We start from the raw sequence: 17142 nt of genomic DNA, 5'->3' as shown, positions 1-17142 counted from the left end.
CCAGGGGAAGGGAGGCGTGAGAAGGACTTCGTTTTGGGGGACTCTTCAGGGTTCCTGTTCTGGCCCTACCGCCGCGGGTCTGGGTGACCTTGGGGAGCCTCCTTCCTCTCCTAGCCTCAGTCTCCCTGTGGGTACTCGGCGGACGCTGCGTGCTCAGGCGGGAAGCCGGGGAAGGCCGGCAGAGGCAGGGCTGGGGTGGGAGCAGGACCGCCCACTGCGGCTGGCCGGGACCTCCCGGGCCCGCGGAGGCGGCGCGCGGGGCTCCTCCCCCGGGGCGGGGGTCGCGGCGCCGGCAGCTGGCGGCTCCGCAGCTGCAGCCTCAGCACCTGCCGCTGCCAGACGGCGCGGGCGCGGTCCGGCCCTGCGCACCCCCTCCGGCTGCAGCCGCGGCGTGGGAGGCGGAGCCCCAGCCGAGCCCAAGCCGAGCCGCTGCCGGAGCCTTGCCCGCCTACGAGCCCGCGGCCCGGCGGGGCAGCCCCTCACCAAGAGCGCCAGGTCCGCGTCCGCGCGGGCGGCGCCTCCTCTGCAGGTAAGGGCGAGGTCCCCGCGCCGCAAAGTTTTTGGGGGACTCCTTGTCCCCACCTCCCGGGCCTGTGCGAGCTGCATACTGCCTGCCGCTTGGCTTCCTCCGCGCCGCCCTCCGCCGTGCGCTCAGCCTGCACCACCATCCCCGGGGGACCCGCGATCGCCTCCAGTTGACTCGTGTCCCCACTTCTGGCGGGGGTGTGGTGGCGTCCGCGGGCTCTCTCAGGGCCTGCAACAGTTAAATCTTTACACAGTATCAATGTGTTGCTTAAGTTTTCGAGATCTGCATGGTGTATGTAGTGCAAAGAGCGGCAAACCGGGTGGCAGGAGATCTGGATTCAGGTGCGACCTCGGCCAGAGCCAACTTTCTGAGTGACCTCTGACCAGCCTGCCCTGCCGGGTCTCAACGGCCACACCTGGACCTGGAGGGATTCACCGGAGACGATCCCCTGAAGCGCCGTGCCTGTATTAACATTTTGTGAGTTTAGGGGCACCCCTAAGTGTTCTCAGCTCCAGGGTTCCCTGGGGGTGGAGAGGATCGTTGGGACCCACAGAAGGCAATCTCGGTGGTCGTGTCGCTAACCTGCTGCAGTTTTGGACTGAACTTGGGCGGGCGTGTTGAGTCAGCCTCTGGGGACAGAGGATAGTGCCCTGGCTCCTGGTGGCTCCCCTGCCATCCACTGACTGTGTGACCTTGGGCAAGTCCCCCCACTGGCTTGCAGCCTATGAAATGGGAGGAGTGTGCACTAGATGACGGGTGGGTCTTTCCGGTGTAAACTCTGGAGAAGTGGAATCTCCAGGTCACTGTCATCAGGGTCAGTTTGGGTAGAGGCAACATTTCACCAAGAGCCCACCCAGCACTTACAAATGGGCGTTTAGGAAATAAAGGAGGCATTCGCAGTTTGCTTTGAGAATCCCGAAATAGACATGGTGAGATTGGTGAATGCTCGCCTTCCCTCCTTCAGTGCTTTGGACCATCATAAAATATTCAACGGCATAATGATTTGTTTCCAACGTGGCTTACATATCAGGAAGCATTTCTGTTTGTGAGTCAGTTATTTTTGTAAAAACCTCGAAATAGTTGTGTGGGGGAAATTAATGCACAGTTCTAGGGGTCCTGACATAGAGGCCAGCATCTTTTCGTTTCTAATCTAAACTGATGTTGAGATGTTTTCCGATCAAGACGATATAAAATCACTCCAGAGCAGGCATCCTTTGGTGGGTGTTCAACACAGGTGTGGTTGGAAAGGCCTACAGTTTGCCACGTGCATGTTTTCCAGGAGAGGTGAATTCTGGTGCAGCTATAGCAGAACAAACACGAGGTAGTTAACTGTGACATCCTAGAAGGCAAACTTTGTTCTTTCGCCCAATCTCTCGTCCCTCTCAGGCTGCAATTATGGTTTCCCCAGTGTATGGGTGAAATCCATTACTATGAAAGGATCCTTATGGAAGTGATTTTATTATTTTATTTCCTTTCTTGACTTCCTGGTTTTAAGTTTCAAGCTTTATGAAATCAGAGGACTAGTGAGATTGTGCTTTGTGACTGGAGCGGGAAAATGGCAGAGCTGTGGTACCCAAGTGTGCCTTTGCTGCCCGGTACTCTGTAGTTGAAGGTAATTCATCCAGAGCCTTTGGTCTCTCAGGTGCCGCCTTTTCCTTCTTCGTTCTTCAGTGGTTCAGCACAAGCACTTTCTCACCCATTCAGGAGGAAACAAACAGGGAAAATACTCGTAGGCCCTACCCTCAAGTTGCTCAGGTTCTAGTGAGAGATAAAGAGGATCAGACCATAGGTCATTCTGGGAGTTACCACCTGAGATCTCTGGGAACACCAAGGAGGGCAAATTCTAACTGGGGAGGTTGAGGAAGCCTGCACCATGGAAAGCAGAAGGAAGAGGAGGATTTCAACAGGGTGGTGACAAGTGGAAAGGTCATTTTAGGTCAAGGAATTTAGGTCAAGGAAAGGTCATCTTAGGTCAAGAGCAAAGGTACAGAGGCAGGAAAGCGTGGAGCCAACATGGAGAATGGTGCATCTGGTGGAAGCACAAGAGAAGGCAGGACAATTCAGAGCGGAGGACGGTGGGCAGAGGTTCAGAAGGCTCTGAACCTGGCCTTGAATCCATATTGGCTTTGGTGTATTGGGCCTCCGAGCCTCACCTTTCTCTCACCTTTCTCATTCGTGAAAGGGGAATAATAATAATTCCAAACTTACAGGGTTAAATGAGATCATGTGTAAAAGCGCCTGAGTATTTGCATACAATAGGTGTTTGATAAGTTCCTTTCATTATTGTATTCATGGGTAAGCTCCATAAATGGTGCTAAACACCGTTGGGATCCCTAAATGGTGCTTCTTGTTTTAGCTTGCTGTATTGACTTAGAACCTCACCACCAGGATGGCTTCCTGTGACAATGTCAATTGTATTCAAGGTGCCTCCTGATTCAAAGGGCAGGGATTTTTTTTATCTGGAGGGTGCTCAAATTCGGCACTGACATCAAGAGCAGCCAGTACCCTGTAAATGCTGTTAAGTGGTGGGAGGCCACAGAGGGGCTGATCGGAAGACATAGTCCCTGCCTTATCACTATATGTCCAAGGACCCAGGTGAGGGAATTTGACAGTCAGATACAGGCATAAATATATCAGCATGGTGCATATATGCTGGGAAATGGGCGCTGGCTCCCATCTGTCTTAGTGTAGGTTGCTGGGGATTTGCAGCAGCCAATGAAGGAGAACAGGAAAGGATGTAAAGAACATACGTTATGACCCTGTGTGCCACCACAGAGCATCCACGACGCTGTCCTTCGTTTGTTCATTCATAGAACACCTACTCGGTGCCAGAGAATTACTCTAGCTCCAGGAATACATTGGAACAAAAAGGAAGATCCCTGCCTTCTGGATTTATGTTCTAGTTGGAGAAACAAAATAAATAAGTAGATACATAAATAAGATAATGACAGGTTGTGCTAAGGGCGGGAAGGAAATAAGCAAAGTAATGTGAGAGAAGGTAATGGGGGGGGGTTGCTTCATCTGAGGGTGGGCAGGGGAGGCATGTCTGAGCCACTGAGAGCTAAAGGAGAAGAGCCAGTCATAACTAGAGCTGGGGGAGGGGCAGTCCAGCTCTGCAAAAGGCAGCATAGCTTGGGGATGCAGAAGGTAGACCCAGGGGCAACACCACCAGGACTTGAATACTGTCCCTTCCTGACAACTAAATGTATTCTACGGTCAGGTTATTTAATCTTCTGGGCTTCAAATTTCTTCATCAGTAAACGGGGGATAATAACCCTAACCTGATAGGGTTGTTGTGAGGATTAAATGAGTTGATGTATGTAAAGTACTTAGAATAGTGCCAGGTATATAAGGAGCACCAAATAAAGGTTAAATTAAGGGGGTGGGGAACTGTTCCAGGCACAGGGAACAGCACATGTGAAGGCCTGGAGGCCTGAAAGGGCTTGGTGTGTTCTAAGACTAGACAGGCTACCTGCACAGATATTGGGGAGACTCCAGAGCAGGTTCTCTGCCCCTTTAATACAACACTGTGGTTTGGGAGTTCTGAAAAGAGGAACACCCAGCCTCAGCAATCTCACCTGTGAGAACAGGCCCAAGTAGTGTGGTGAGCTGCTGCTGCTGCTGCTGTAGTTTTAGGGGCATTCCACTATAGACCCACTTCTTCCCTCCATCTCTCTTTCCCTCTCTCACCCGTCCCCTCCTCCTTTCTGCTCTGTCCCCCTCCTTCCACTATTCTCCCCTTCTCTCCGTCATTGACAAGCCCTGAAAAGTAGTGCTCCTGGAGGTGCTCATCCATGTGCAAAGGGAGGCATGGGCGGGCGGGCTGAGCCCATGGAGCCACCAAAGCTAGGCTTGCCCACTGGCTGTGGGACACCTGATGGCCAGTGTCCCCCTCCCACTCCCAGGCTGGAAACTCCATGGCAGGGGAGAACAGTCATCTGTGACCTCCTTACTGAAATCTTGTCACTCGCTAAGTCCTGTCGTTTTTACTCCCCAAATCTCTCTCAAACATGTCCCCAGTTTTCCGTTCTCTCTCTGAACCTCAGGCTTCTGCTTTCTCTAAAGTGCAGCCCAGAAACCTTCAGGGAGCCCCTTGTGTATGGATAATGAAGTCCGGAGTCCTCAGACCGGCAGACATGATGGGCCGTTTCCATCTCTTCTCTCACTCGTCACCCTGTCCTCCACACGAATCCCTCCTACCTCCAGGTCTCTAGGCCTTTGCTCTTCCACTTGTCCCCTCTGCATAGCATGTGCCCGGGTGGCCTTGCTCACGCCTGAAAGCCCAGCTCAAATCCTATCAGCCCTTGGAACTGTCTTCCGCGTCCCCTTGTCCCAGGGTTTGCATCTTCCCCTCACCTCCCACTGCACGTAGTACCTCTCACAGAGATGCCATCACTGTCAACCTTAAAGAACTTAGTGTGTGGTCACTTTGTGTATGTGGCCACAGCTGTGAGAGGATGGGCACAATGTCCCTCTTACCTCTACCCTCTAGCCCTCCTCACAGAGCCTAGCCTTAGTGCAAGCTTGATATGTGTTTGCTGCACTGGATTAACACAAGCCTGTGATTTTCCCGAGATCTGATTTGAGTCAAGCCAGAAACACGATGCTGAGGCTCAGGGGTTGTGGTTCTCGGCTGAACTCACTTGTGGCACGTGGATGCCCCGAAATGTAGGGCCTTCATCTGATGAAGAGTGGAGGTAACCTCAAAGACGAGTCTGAATTTTGAATTTAGCTTTTTAATATGGCCTATTGTAATAAATATCCTATGTAAAATCTGAACCTTCAAGCTTGATAAACTTGGCAATAATTGTTTATATCATAAAAGGATTCTTCACCATCCCAAAAGAGCTGATATGGAAAGCTTTCAAATACCAGACATGCCTGTGTACTTAACACCCTTCAGTATATAAAATTTTGATTTATGCACAGCTGTTGTAGCTGTCCTACTATAGTCTAAGATATACACCAAACTTAGTATATATTCATGGAAGCAGGATAACGTGGCCTTAAATTTGTTTTGGTAACTATAGATTACATTATGCAGCGCTGCAGATATTAGCGTTAAAAAAAAAATTATCTGCCTGAAGACAGTGGGAAACCCAATTTGGTGCTTGGCCGATTGAAGTGAGGGCAGTAAGCCATTACTTGCACTGAAGTGACACCATTTTCAGGGCCTCACCTGATGTTTGGAGACCTTTTTGCCTTTGGTTAGAAATGGTTCAGGCTTCCAATCTTTTCACAAGCTGGCTGCTAAATGATGTGTGCGCTTAACACTGGTTCTTTGGGGGTGGGGGGGAAAGAGGAAAAAAACCCCAGTAATTATAGGCTAGAAAATATATGGTAGTAAGTCTAAAATTATGAAGTATGTTCTTTTGGCCTCTCTTGAGGAATGATCTGAGAAGCTCAGCCATTTGTAAAAGAGTAACATGGCAAATTTTCAAAATCCTAAACAGAAGGAGCTTCAGAGGAATTCATCCGGATGCGACAGTGCTTAGTTCTCTGAGATTTTGACTTAAGAGAAGACAGATGTGCAGGCAGATGAGAAATGCTGCGCTTCCTGTTCTCTGAGTATCCAGAATGTAGGGTGTAGGCTATACCGTGTCACAACCAGCGATAGCAATACCCCTGCCCCCCAAAAAAGAAAGACCTCTCTGAGGCTAACTTGTGAGCATCAACGTCGTTAAGCTTCTGAGCTACTGCTTTGTTTTTTTCCTCTGTTCCAAATGTAGAATTCAGAAGGATGCAAAAGGAAAAGCAATTCTTAAAAATAAAAATGAGGGTGCCATTTATTTGTTCTTATGAAAACACTTCCATTGGTAGTTGGAGCCTCTGTTCTCTGGCTTCCCTTGGAGGAGGACATCAGGCCCAGGCTGTCCAGGACTGCCCGGCTGCTGGTGCGTGTGCGGCTGGCTCCTGCTCAGGTTGGAGGGTGATGTCCATAAGGAGATTTATGCTCTTCCTCTAATTCCTTCCTTGGAGCAGGGTGCATTTCGTATATAGGAGCAAGAAGTGATTATTTCTTTGCTGAGCTCATTCCTGGGTAGTTGCAGTATAACTTTGTTCTTCGCAAAAGCTGGGCAATAAGCAGTTCCTTAGTGAGAGCATTCCCTGCCGAAAGCCTCGATTCAGGCAGGATATTTTACAGGATATTTTTTGCCAACAGTCATGGACCTTCAAACAGGGTTGCCAACTCCGGAGATGACCAAGTGCCGCCTTTGTCTGGTGCAGGAATTCCCCTAGCACAGCCAGCCTCTCTCTGCTTAGACCTGCCAACCCCTGAGGCACTCCTATTCCATTGTCAGCTGGCTCTGATTATTAGAAAGTTCTTCATTATGCTGAACCAAACTCTTCCTCCAGGCCGTGGCTGCCCCATTGGCCTTGATGCTGCTCTTTGAAGCCCCACACAAAAATCCATTGCTTCTTCCCCATAACAGCCATTTAAGCCACTTGGACATTCAAAGAGGTATCAGGTCCCCAAGTCTTCACTTCTTCAGTCAGAACGCCCCAGTTTAGCCAGTCCTCTGAAAAGGACAAAGCTAAGAATTGACACAGCTGTGCAGGTGGCGCCTGACCAGCCGGAGGGCCAGAATCTGTCTTTGTGTTCGCATAGCCGGAGGCGCAGTTTACTAGAGTTTACTGTCAGGCCCTCTTCTGGGCTCTGCTTTGGGCCACTGGGGAACTGCATGCATTTTGGTGTCAGAGAGGCCTGGTGGGCTGTGGAGTGGCTCTGGGTGAGTCAGCCCCCTTTCTGGGACTCAGATACTTCATCAGTCCAATTACTTCTATGACGCTGTATTAGTTTCCTGTGGCTGCTGTAACAAATCACCACGACTTCGGCTTAAAATTACAGAAATTTATTCTCTCACAGTTCTGAAGACCAGAAGTCTGAAATCAGGGTGTTGGCAGGGCCATCCTCCCTCTGGAGGCTCTAAGGGAGAATCCTTTCTTTGTCTCTTCTAGATTCTGGTGGCTGATGGAATTTCTTGACCTGTGGACACATCCCTCCGATCTCTGCCTCCTTGGTCACGTTGCCTCCTTCTCTTCTGTCTGTGTGAAACCTCCCTCTGCCTCATTCATAAAAGAACACTTGTCACTGGATTTAGGGCCTACCTGGATGATCTAGGATAAACTCCCGTCTGAAGATCCTTAAGTTCATCTGCAAAGACCCTTTTTCCAAAGAAGGTAACATTTACAGGTTCCTGGAATTAGGGCGCTGGCATACTTTTTAGGGGCCGCCATTCAGCCTTTGCCTGTCTACTTTCTCTATTTATGTGATTGTATTTTCTCTTGATTGTATTTGAACCCAGCTCTCCGGGGTCTTCCTCTGTGTGTCACCAGCCTTCGGTCTTCATTCTGCATGTTTCAAGTGTTTTCTTTCCTGCAGCATCGGGGCTGAGTATCCAGAATGTGAGGGCACTGGGGCTGCTGTCATCGTTCCTGTCCCACAGATGGGGGTGGGGCTCAGGGATTGGGCTGCCCAGGCACACGCAGGTCTTCCTGGTCCACTCCCTCATTTTCATTAGCTAACTCTGGCTCGTCAGTGGAGTTTTTATCAATGGGAAGGAGAAGCTGGCTATTAAAATATTCATTACCAGTTCTTGGACTTAGTGAACGGGCTCTGGGTAGAGAAGGGACACGTAGAGGAAGACTTAAAGTCCTTGTGTTTTCTTTCCCTCAAACTTAGTCCCAGATTGGCTCATTGAGCTTGAGGGAAATTAGCTATATTCTCAGCGCCCAAGAACGTATCTCTTTCTCTAAAAAAAATCAGGAAATGTGCTTTGCAGCCTTGAAAGTGTGTTGTAGTTTGATCTTCTTGCCCTTTAGCTAGTGTGTTTCAGAAGCCCCGTGGTCCTTTCAGTGGGGGCTTTAGTCTGTTGCTGGCTAATGGGCTCTCCAAATGCAATGCCCAAGAAAATGTGTTTTTCTCCCAAAAGTGTCTGCAGCGCTTTGTTTGCAGTGGATATTTCAGAGTGCCCAAAAGACCTGTGGCAGGCAGGAGGGCTGGGTCTGGTGAAGCCGGCGGTGGAGCGTCAGGAAGCAGAGGAAGGAGAGTGGCCTGAGAGGGCCTGGCACCAAGCAGCTCTATACTCTCTGTCATGGCTGTCACTGCTGCTCCAGGATTACGGCTCACACCTGCCCAGAGCATCCATCCTCCTGGACTGCTGCTCTGCGCAGTTCGGTTTGCTTTGCTAAGAAAGGCCTAAGCAGGCATGGGGACTGGAGGGGGTGGGAAAGAGGCATGAGACGGGTGAATCAGACAGTCCCTGCCCTACCTGCAGCTGGCAGGAAGTCAGTGCAGGTCAGGGTGCTAGGTGTTACAGAGACCCCTGGGAGCCCTGCAGAGGGCTGGCCATGCCTTGGGCGAGATCCAGGAAGGCTTCCAGGAGGGACTGGCATTTGAACTGAGCCATAATGGATGAGTAAGAGAGAGAGAAAGAGGGAAAAGGTGGATAGACCAGCAGTACACGCAAAGGTGTCCTCAGTTGTATCCCTACCAGGATCCCGTGTTACCTCTTCCTAGTCCTCCAACCTGAGCTGAACTGTAAGAAACTCAGGTTTGAAAGGGACCTTAAGGATCATCTAGTAAGGCAGACGTTTCAATAGTTCTGCTTGGAGCCCTAACGACAAGGGAGGAGGAGCACTTCGAGATCTCCGCTTCCCCTTTTGCTTCTGAGTGTAAAGAACAGTGATTTTCCATTTGACAAGGCTTGTTTGATGTAGCTACTTGGAGATATCCCCACAACAAAATGTCCTGCTTTGTCTGGGAAGTCTTTTCCAGGCTGGGGAAGCTCTCCCACTCCTGCCTCCTTATCCCTCCTCCAAGATAACGCTCCCCAGATCATGGGGTCACAGGGTGTCTCCATGTAACCTGCCACACTGGACTGTGAGCTTCCCCGGGCGGGGGCTGAGCCCTGCTGCCCGCTCAACCCAGAGCCCAGAAGAGGCGTGGCAAACAGTGCTGACTGATGAAATGAAGGACTGGGATTTTGATGACTGCCTTACTTGCATCTGGTTCCCCGCAGCCCTCACTGCTCTCTACTGTCCCCAGTGGTATCCTAACTAAGTGAAGGGCCAATGCGGGCCTCTGTGTTTCTCCATCTTATGCCTGCTCCCAAAGTGGGTCTGGCCTGTCAGCCTAGTACTTGCGAGGGATGGTGCCTGCTCTGTACTTTCAGAGGGCCGGGAGGCCGCAGACCTAATAGCCTTTGGAGCTGCTGCCTGTTGCCTGGGACATGGCTAAGCCCCCCTGTGAACTTGCTCGCTCACTCACTCACTCAGTCTAGCGGTCTAGCATCTCTTCCTTGGTATCCTGTAGCCCCAGGGCTTGGGTCAGAGAGGCAGTGGGGTGCAGGAGAAGGTGCCTGGGCTTTTGACTCAGTCAGACCAGGTTCCCTAGCTGCATGACCTGAGGCACATTATTTACTTGCTTATTTAATTGATCATCTGTGAGTGTTAAACTTACAGAAAAGAAGACACAGGGAGGACATGAGCGCTGTTTTCCACCTACACCCGGTAAATATTCAATAAATGTTAGTTTCCTTTTTATATGCTCTGAAGGGCTGTCATGGAGAAGAGAAAAGACTTGTTCCACGAGTTAGAGGCTGTTTTCTCCCAAGTGGTCATCCTTTATGCCATCAAGCCCCTCAGCCTCCTAATTCCTCGAGCATTGCTGACATCTTTGATTTCTTTCTCTCTTGCACCGATTAATTACCACCAGCTCTCTGTCTGTATTTGGAGAGGCTGCTTTCCCTGTCGGCCTCAGTTTCCTATCTGTGGGCTGGGTTCTGTCTAAGGTCCGTTATAGCCCTGGCACTACGTTTAATCCCACAATACAGATTGATCATCCACTATGTAGAGGGTGATAGTCTAGGCCCCAGGGCAATAAGGACAGAGAAACAGTCATCAGCTTTGTAGCAGTCACAGCCCAGTGTGGGGACAAACAATCAAAGCAGCGTGATGAATGCTATGGCAGGGGATACATCCAGAGCTGGGGAGTCCGAACCAGAACAGAGAGAGACTAGCCACTTGAGGAACATATGGGCTCTCTGCCTTCAGGGAAGAATTATTTAGAAATGTTTGTTGCCTGCATGAGAGCATGAATGATGGAGACTGGTTCCTCCCAGGTGGCATTGGGACTTTTACTTTGAATTGGAATTATCAGTATGGAAAATCCCAGCAGAGACAGCATGTATTAGCGGCCTGGTTTCCTTTTTTCTCCTCCAGCTTCCTGCAAAGAAAAGAAAACTCCATGTCTCTGGAATATATTGACCTTTATTCACAGAGACGCTCTTGGATGTGCAGCACAGTTTAACAAGTACTGTTTGGGTGCCTAACTGAGAAGTGTCTAGGTAGATACAGAATTACATGTCTGAAGAGAATTGATCTATTTTTTTGCCACGATTGTGTTCAGAATCTAATTTTCAAAGACAGTTTCAATTTTCCCAGTTGTCTGAGTGATAGTTAGATTCGTACACACTGTGCACTCTCATCCCTTCTCTTGTATTTATTCTGCCCAATTTAATTTGGTTAGATTCCATAAGCTTTTATTGATTGCCTATTATAAGTTAGCCCAGCGTGGAGAGGCTACGAGAGAATATATCACTATCTGGAAGTTTCTTCTCTAGCTGGATTGATAAAATATATACCCAGGAATCAGGGAACAGAGCCAATCTCTTCATTGGGGTTTGCTGAGTAGATAGGTGTGAGTGCCAGGACTTCGGCCCTGGGCAGAGACGTGTGGAGAGATGGATGGTAAGAATGGTTCTCTGGAAGGCTTTTTGGAGGAGTCTGCGATGGAGATGGGCCAGGGGTTGCAAGCAGAGTGGAGGTGCAGGAAAGAGAGCAGCACAGCAGGTGAATTCAGCATGAGCTCACTTTTCAGTCTCATCTCCAGCCCCTCCTTCTCATGCCTTAATAATGAAAATATTCCTCCAGCAAATGACACGTTAGCATGTGTCAGGGCCTTTGCTCATGGGGTTCCCTTTGCTGGGTCTGCTCTGCTTTCACCTACCAATACAACTCCAACCTATCCCTTAATTCAAGTGTACTTCTGCTGTTTGAGCTTCATTGATTCTCCCTCTCCAGGATTTTCATAGTGTTTTGTTTCTACTTCTCTCTTAGTATGATGCCTGGAGCATTACAAGACACCCCCCCACCCCCCCAAGAGATATCAGGTGAATAACAGGATGAGCCAACACATGACTGATTATCGGGTTCTCAGCCTGACTGACTGCTGGAACTGTGAAATTGCGAAAGGAGTGGAGAGCACCCAAGTGAAAATGTGGGTGGCAGGTGGTGGGCAGGAGGACCACTGGGCTGCCCTTGGAGGTGGCCGGTGGTGGTAGCGGGGAAATACCCTTTGGAGAAGGAATGGGATGTTGGCTTTCCAATGAATAGCATGTACTAAAAAGTACTCTGAAAACACTGCAGGCACTAAACGTAATCTGCCTCCACGGTAACCAAAGGACTGCAAATAAAAGCAATAGCACCTCCTTTATTACGAAATTAGGGATCAGTGAGCGCTTGGGGAAAATAGCTTTCCCGTTGACTGAGGGAGTGAGCCTGGGATAACCTTTCTGGAAGGTAACTTGGCCATGTCTAAAGCCTTAGAAACATGTGCACAGTCTTCTACCCAGCGGTGCCACTCATAGGAATTTATCCTAAGACAATAACTAGAGATGGATTATGCAAAGATGGTTATCTCAACATTGTTTCTAATATAGACATTGCTAAAATACCCAAATGTTCAGCAAGAGGGCCTTAGCTTCACAAATGGCACTCCCATGTATAAGACATGAAAAATAATGTAGAATACTAAAGAGACAAGGACATTTTTACAGCGTTTTGTTACAAGAGGAAAATCAGGCTATAAACGAGTATATATAGTAAGTGCCCAATGACGTTGAAAGTGTGTGTTTTCACACAAAAAAGGCTAAAAGGGTAATTAGCAACTTGTAGATTATAGTGGATAATTTTTATTTTCTTCTTTCTAAGAAGGAAAATTTTAAAATTTGCTTCTATGCACTGAAATTTCTTTTATCATTAGAAGGGGAAAATGAGACTTATTTAAGGAGAGCTAAGCCATTGGAAAGCATTGTTTGAGCTTTGTTGGGCTGAGAGCAGTACAGACACATCGTTTATCTTGCAAATTCCAGACAGGTAGTGTTTTCATAAGGAAGAGTGGTCTTAGGTCCATTTGTGTGAGTGTATTTATAGAAGTGAAAGCTTTGGGGGAAGGAAAGAGATTGATTTTTTTTTCCCCTTGCACTTTTGAAATTATTTTTTCCACTCCATTTGTAATTGAGCCCAGGGAGCTATTCTTATTTCTTCCTTTCTTGGGTACTGTGATAGACCTAAAAATGTTAACTGGCTTAGGATGTGGGTTTTGCTAAAATGATTCCCCTTGAAGTCTTCACTGGATTCTCTCATGCTTAAAAAATGGGGTCCCAACGAAGACCACTTTTTGAAATCTATTTTGCTCTGCTGTCTGATGTGTTTTGCCCCCACATCCCTGAATAAACTTGGGTAATCCTGGATAACCAAGTCAGAAACCACCCCTGCATTGTTGGGGTGGTTTCATCAGCCACATGTAAGGGACTTAGGAGAAGGCACCTGCTTTGGGCGCTGTCTGTAGGAAAGGTTTATTTAGAGGCCAATCTGGCATCACCTTATCCTGTGGACGTAACATTAGTCTGCAGAAAAAGAGATCAGAGCTGGGTAGAATCTCTTTAAATATTAACTATAGTGATGCCTTTTGCCACACATCTCCAAAGAGCTCTGAACATTTCACAGACATCACGTCATCATTAATTTTCACAATGTTCTTGGGTGAGAAGCTGATGGCAAGTATTATGGTCTTGATTTGGGGCAGAATATAGCATATATTTTAGATAGTCAAAATTAACTTAGGAGTTGTCCTGACTATATATCAATTGATTTTAAAAATCAAGGTAATTTTGGGGGCATCTTCTTTCACAGTTGTTCTGCATTTCCCACAATTAAATTGCCTTTCTGCATTTTGCTCCATCAACATGTATTGAGTGCCTACTGTGAACAAGGTATAATGCTGAGCACTGTGGCTAGGGGTGAAATTTAACCTCCTTAGTCCCACACTGAAGGCCTTTGGGGATATGGCTTCTACCTGCTATTCCTACCCTAAATCTCTCAACCCTTTGCCTCCCATATCCCTCTTTCTGAACTTGTCTTCAGGGTAGCCCGGCGCCATCTCGCTTCTATGCACTTTCTATGCCATCCCCAGCCACTGCCTGCAATGCTCTTCTTCCCACCCCTGCAGGTCTCACTCTCCTATCCTTCATAGCTTGGTCACCTCCTCCACAAGGCCTGCCTTGATCCCACCCTACTGTATCCATAGCTGGATGTGACTTTGCACCATCAAACCCTAGCCATTCTACCAGCCTCTCTGCTATGGTCCTTACTATTTTTAACTTTGTTATTTTAGAGATTTATGTATACTCCTTGATGACATTTCAAGCTTCTTGACTGCAGGGATAGTCCAATTCATCTTTATGTCTCTCTCAGTGACTTGCCCACGTTAGATATGCATATACTCATTGTGTCAAGGAACGAAATGGACATAATTTCAGACCAGAGATCATCAGTTTGTGCAGAGTCCTGTGGGTGCAGAGGACAGAGGTCACTGACAGGGCCCTGCTTGGCCTGACCCCTCCTTTGATCCTAGTCACTGAGGTCCCTTGCTGCCTATAGGCCTGTCCTCTCATTGCATCCATGCCTACACCATCTTTTATTTAATACTTGTGTATTAAAAAAATCATTCTTTTCTTTTTTTTGAAAGTGTGATTCTTTTTTTATTATTATTAGTTTTAGGTGTACAAAACAATGCAATAGTTATACTTTTTACCCCTCACAAAGTGACCACCCCCTCCCTCAATCATCCGCCCCCTCCCCCGATATCATACATATCTATTACAATTCCATTGATTCCACTCCCCGCACTGTACTCCACATCCCATAACCACATATATATCAAATCTTAGTTGACATACAATATTATTCAACAGCAGCTTCAGATGTACAATGCAGTGGTCAAGCCTCTACACCGTCCATGAAGTGGTCTGCCTAACAAGACATGAGTCCATCTGACCCCCTAAAAAATATTTACAACTTTATTGATTATACTCCCTAAACTGTCTTTCATATCCCTGTGGCAATATTGTAGTTGCCAATTTATATTGTCTCATCCCTTCCCCTTCTCCCTCATCCCCACCCCCGTCCCATCTAGCAACCATCAGTTGTTCCTCTATATCTCTGAGACGATTTCTGTTTACAATGCTCGTTCATTCAGTTCTTTAGATTCCATGTATAAGTGAGATCATATGGTAATTGTCTTTCTCCGACTGACTTATTTCACTTAGTATGATGTTCTCTAGGTCCATCCATATCGTTGCAAATGGTACGAAAAATCATTCTTTTCTCATGGCATTCTCGGGAGACATAGAAAAGCGACAACTGGAGTGGTTTTAAGGTTTTCTCTGTGCTTATTCCTTCTTCGCCTCTGTCATGCAAACTGTCCGCACTGCACGGGATCCTTTATCCAGAGTATTATCCGTTCATGAGCTGGCATGAGGGCTGGATTGGCTTGGGCTCCACCTGTGGCCGGCTGTTGAGGCTCAGCAGGTTATTTAATCTTCCCGTGGCGTCATTTCCCCATCTGTTAAGGGGGGATAATGTACTTGAGGGTGACCTGCCTCCCCGGGATGCTATGAGGCTTATCGACTTAATGCCATTGCTATTAACTTTAACTGAAGATGGCTGGGCAGAACCAGCAGCAGACCCGGCACAGGATAAACTCAACAACCGTAAAATGGATGCCCTGTGAGACCTTGGGCTTTATCTTCTTTGTTGCCCTTGGCACAGAGGAAGCCAGGTAGCGAATCAAGGACCTCTAGGGTTTTCTCTCTCGGCTGTTTCCAGTGGCTGAGGTCTTGAGGAGGAGAATGGCATCTGAAGGCCTTCTGGGCCTGTCATGCTGAAAAGAGAGAGGCCAGACTCATGTGCAGGGCAAAGGGGCAGCTGCCCAGTATCAGCAGATAAGTGGGGCCCGGGCCACAGAGAGACCATCCAACTTTGCCCACATGGCCCGGCCATCAGTTTTACTTGACGAGCTATGGGAAGGTCATTTGATAGTCACATTCTTGTGGCCGCAATCTTGGGAATGTGGCCTTTTATCTTTAAAAATAGCTGTGTGCTGGGAGGCCGGGGAGCAGTGTCCTGGGATGGCGGAGAGGTGCCAGCATGGGGAAGAGGGGCCGATTTCTTTCCTTGGAGAAGTCCCTTCAGCTCTGCTCATCTGGTGAGTTGATGTTTTCTTATTCTGTACTACGTCCTGTTTTCTCTAGACTGTTCTCAGAAAGGGAGCTATTTGGGGTTTTTTTGTTTGTTTTATTGTAATATCTTTGCTATATATTTAAAATATATATTTCCATGGTTATTTGTTTTGAGCATTTCTTATTTATGAAACCTATTTAAGTAAAGTTCATTCAGTCTCCATAATTGCCATTTATTTGTTATGAGTTCATCTCAAATTTAACTGGTCATTATTTCTCATGTTTGTTTTGTGTTTTCAAGTTGGAGTATCTTTAATCATTTTATATGTAGATGGGATGACCATCCAGCTCTGGAACTAAATTGCCAACAGGTTTTCAAAATCGTGAGGTCATAGGATGTAAGATCTGACACTGGAGATTTTCAGGCTGAGTACCTCTGTGTTTCAGATAATGTAATGATGCCCCGAGAGGGGGACGAGTGGTCTGTGGTTGCACAGCTAACTAGTGACAGGATCAGGACTTGAACCCAGGTCTCCTAACTCCCATGCCCATAACTGCTTGGTCTACGCCAGGGATCAGCAAACTTTTGAGATGGAAGAGCCAATCCTGTCCCTCGAAGTTTTGTGAAACCTGTAAAACAAATGAAATCACCATTATGTGAATAATATCCTTTAAAAATTTTATAAGTAAAACGATGATGGTTTTATTTTCATTTTCAGTTTTACTTCAGAGCCACATGTACGTACCCAAAGAGCTGCAGTTTGCCGACCTCTGGTCTACGCTATAGAATTTAGCTTCTGAATTACAAGTGAGAAGGAAATACCACTATCTGATTTAATGTTTCCATATGCCTTAGTCTAATTAAAAAACAAATCTTCTAGCTTTAGAAACACCATATACTGCAGCTGACCATCCTACCCTGAATCCCTTGATTTATTTGCCAGGCTGCATGGATGACCCTTAAAGTATGGTCCCAATCAGCATTACCTAGAGTTTGTTAGAAATGCAAAAATCTCAGCCCTACCCAATACCTTCAGAAACTCTGGGGCTGGGACCTATCTGTATTTTAACAAACTTTCCAGGTGATCCTATACTTGGTAAGTTCAGAGCACCACTACCTGACAGGGCTTAAATCACACCCTCCCTGCATTTGACAGCCAGGAGAGTGACACACCTTGGCTCTTTTGTGGATTTTGAGTTTTCTTTTCTTCTTTTTTTTTTTAATTGGGGAATTGGGGGAGTGGGAACAGTGCTGGGGAATTGGGGGAAGGGGAACAGACAAGTTGCTGTCGTTTTTATTCTTCAATCTAG

At 47.5% G+C, this 17142-nt stretch overlaps 1 protein-coding gene across 4 annotated transcripts in view; it reads left to right on the top strand.

Moving 5' to 3' along the window:
• Positions 1-402: 402 nt before the first annotated feature.
• FRMPD1 (FERM and PDZ domain containing 1) overlaps positions 403-17142 on the top strand; it is a 76579-nt gene continuing 59839 nt past the window's right edge. For 3 of the 4 annotated variants that reach the window (XM_019649538.1, XM_019649541.1, XM_019649536.1), the window contains exon 1: positions 15248-15857. The gene's annotated coding sequence lies outside the window, so the exon portion shown is untranslated. Of the gene's footprint in view, positions 530-7486; positions 7709-15247; positions 15858-17142 lie in introns of those variants that run through there. The other variant, XM_019649539.1, reaches the window with a different exon arrangement.

This window comes from Hipposideros armiger, unplaced genomic scaffold, assembly GCF_001890085.2.
Source record: "Hipposideros armiger isolate ML-2016 unplaced genomic scaffold, ASM189008v1 scaffold_133, whole genome shotgun sequence".
Classification (NCBI taxonomy): domain Eukaryota; kingdom Metazoa; phylum Chordata; class Mammalia; order Chiroptera; family Hipposideridae; genus Hipposideros; species Hipposideros armiger.
Note: the sequence above shows the minus strand (reverse complement) of the source record. Positions and strands in the feature narration are given on the sequence as shown.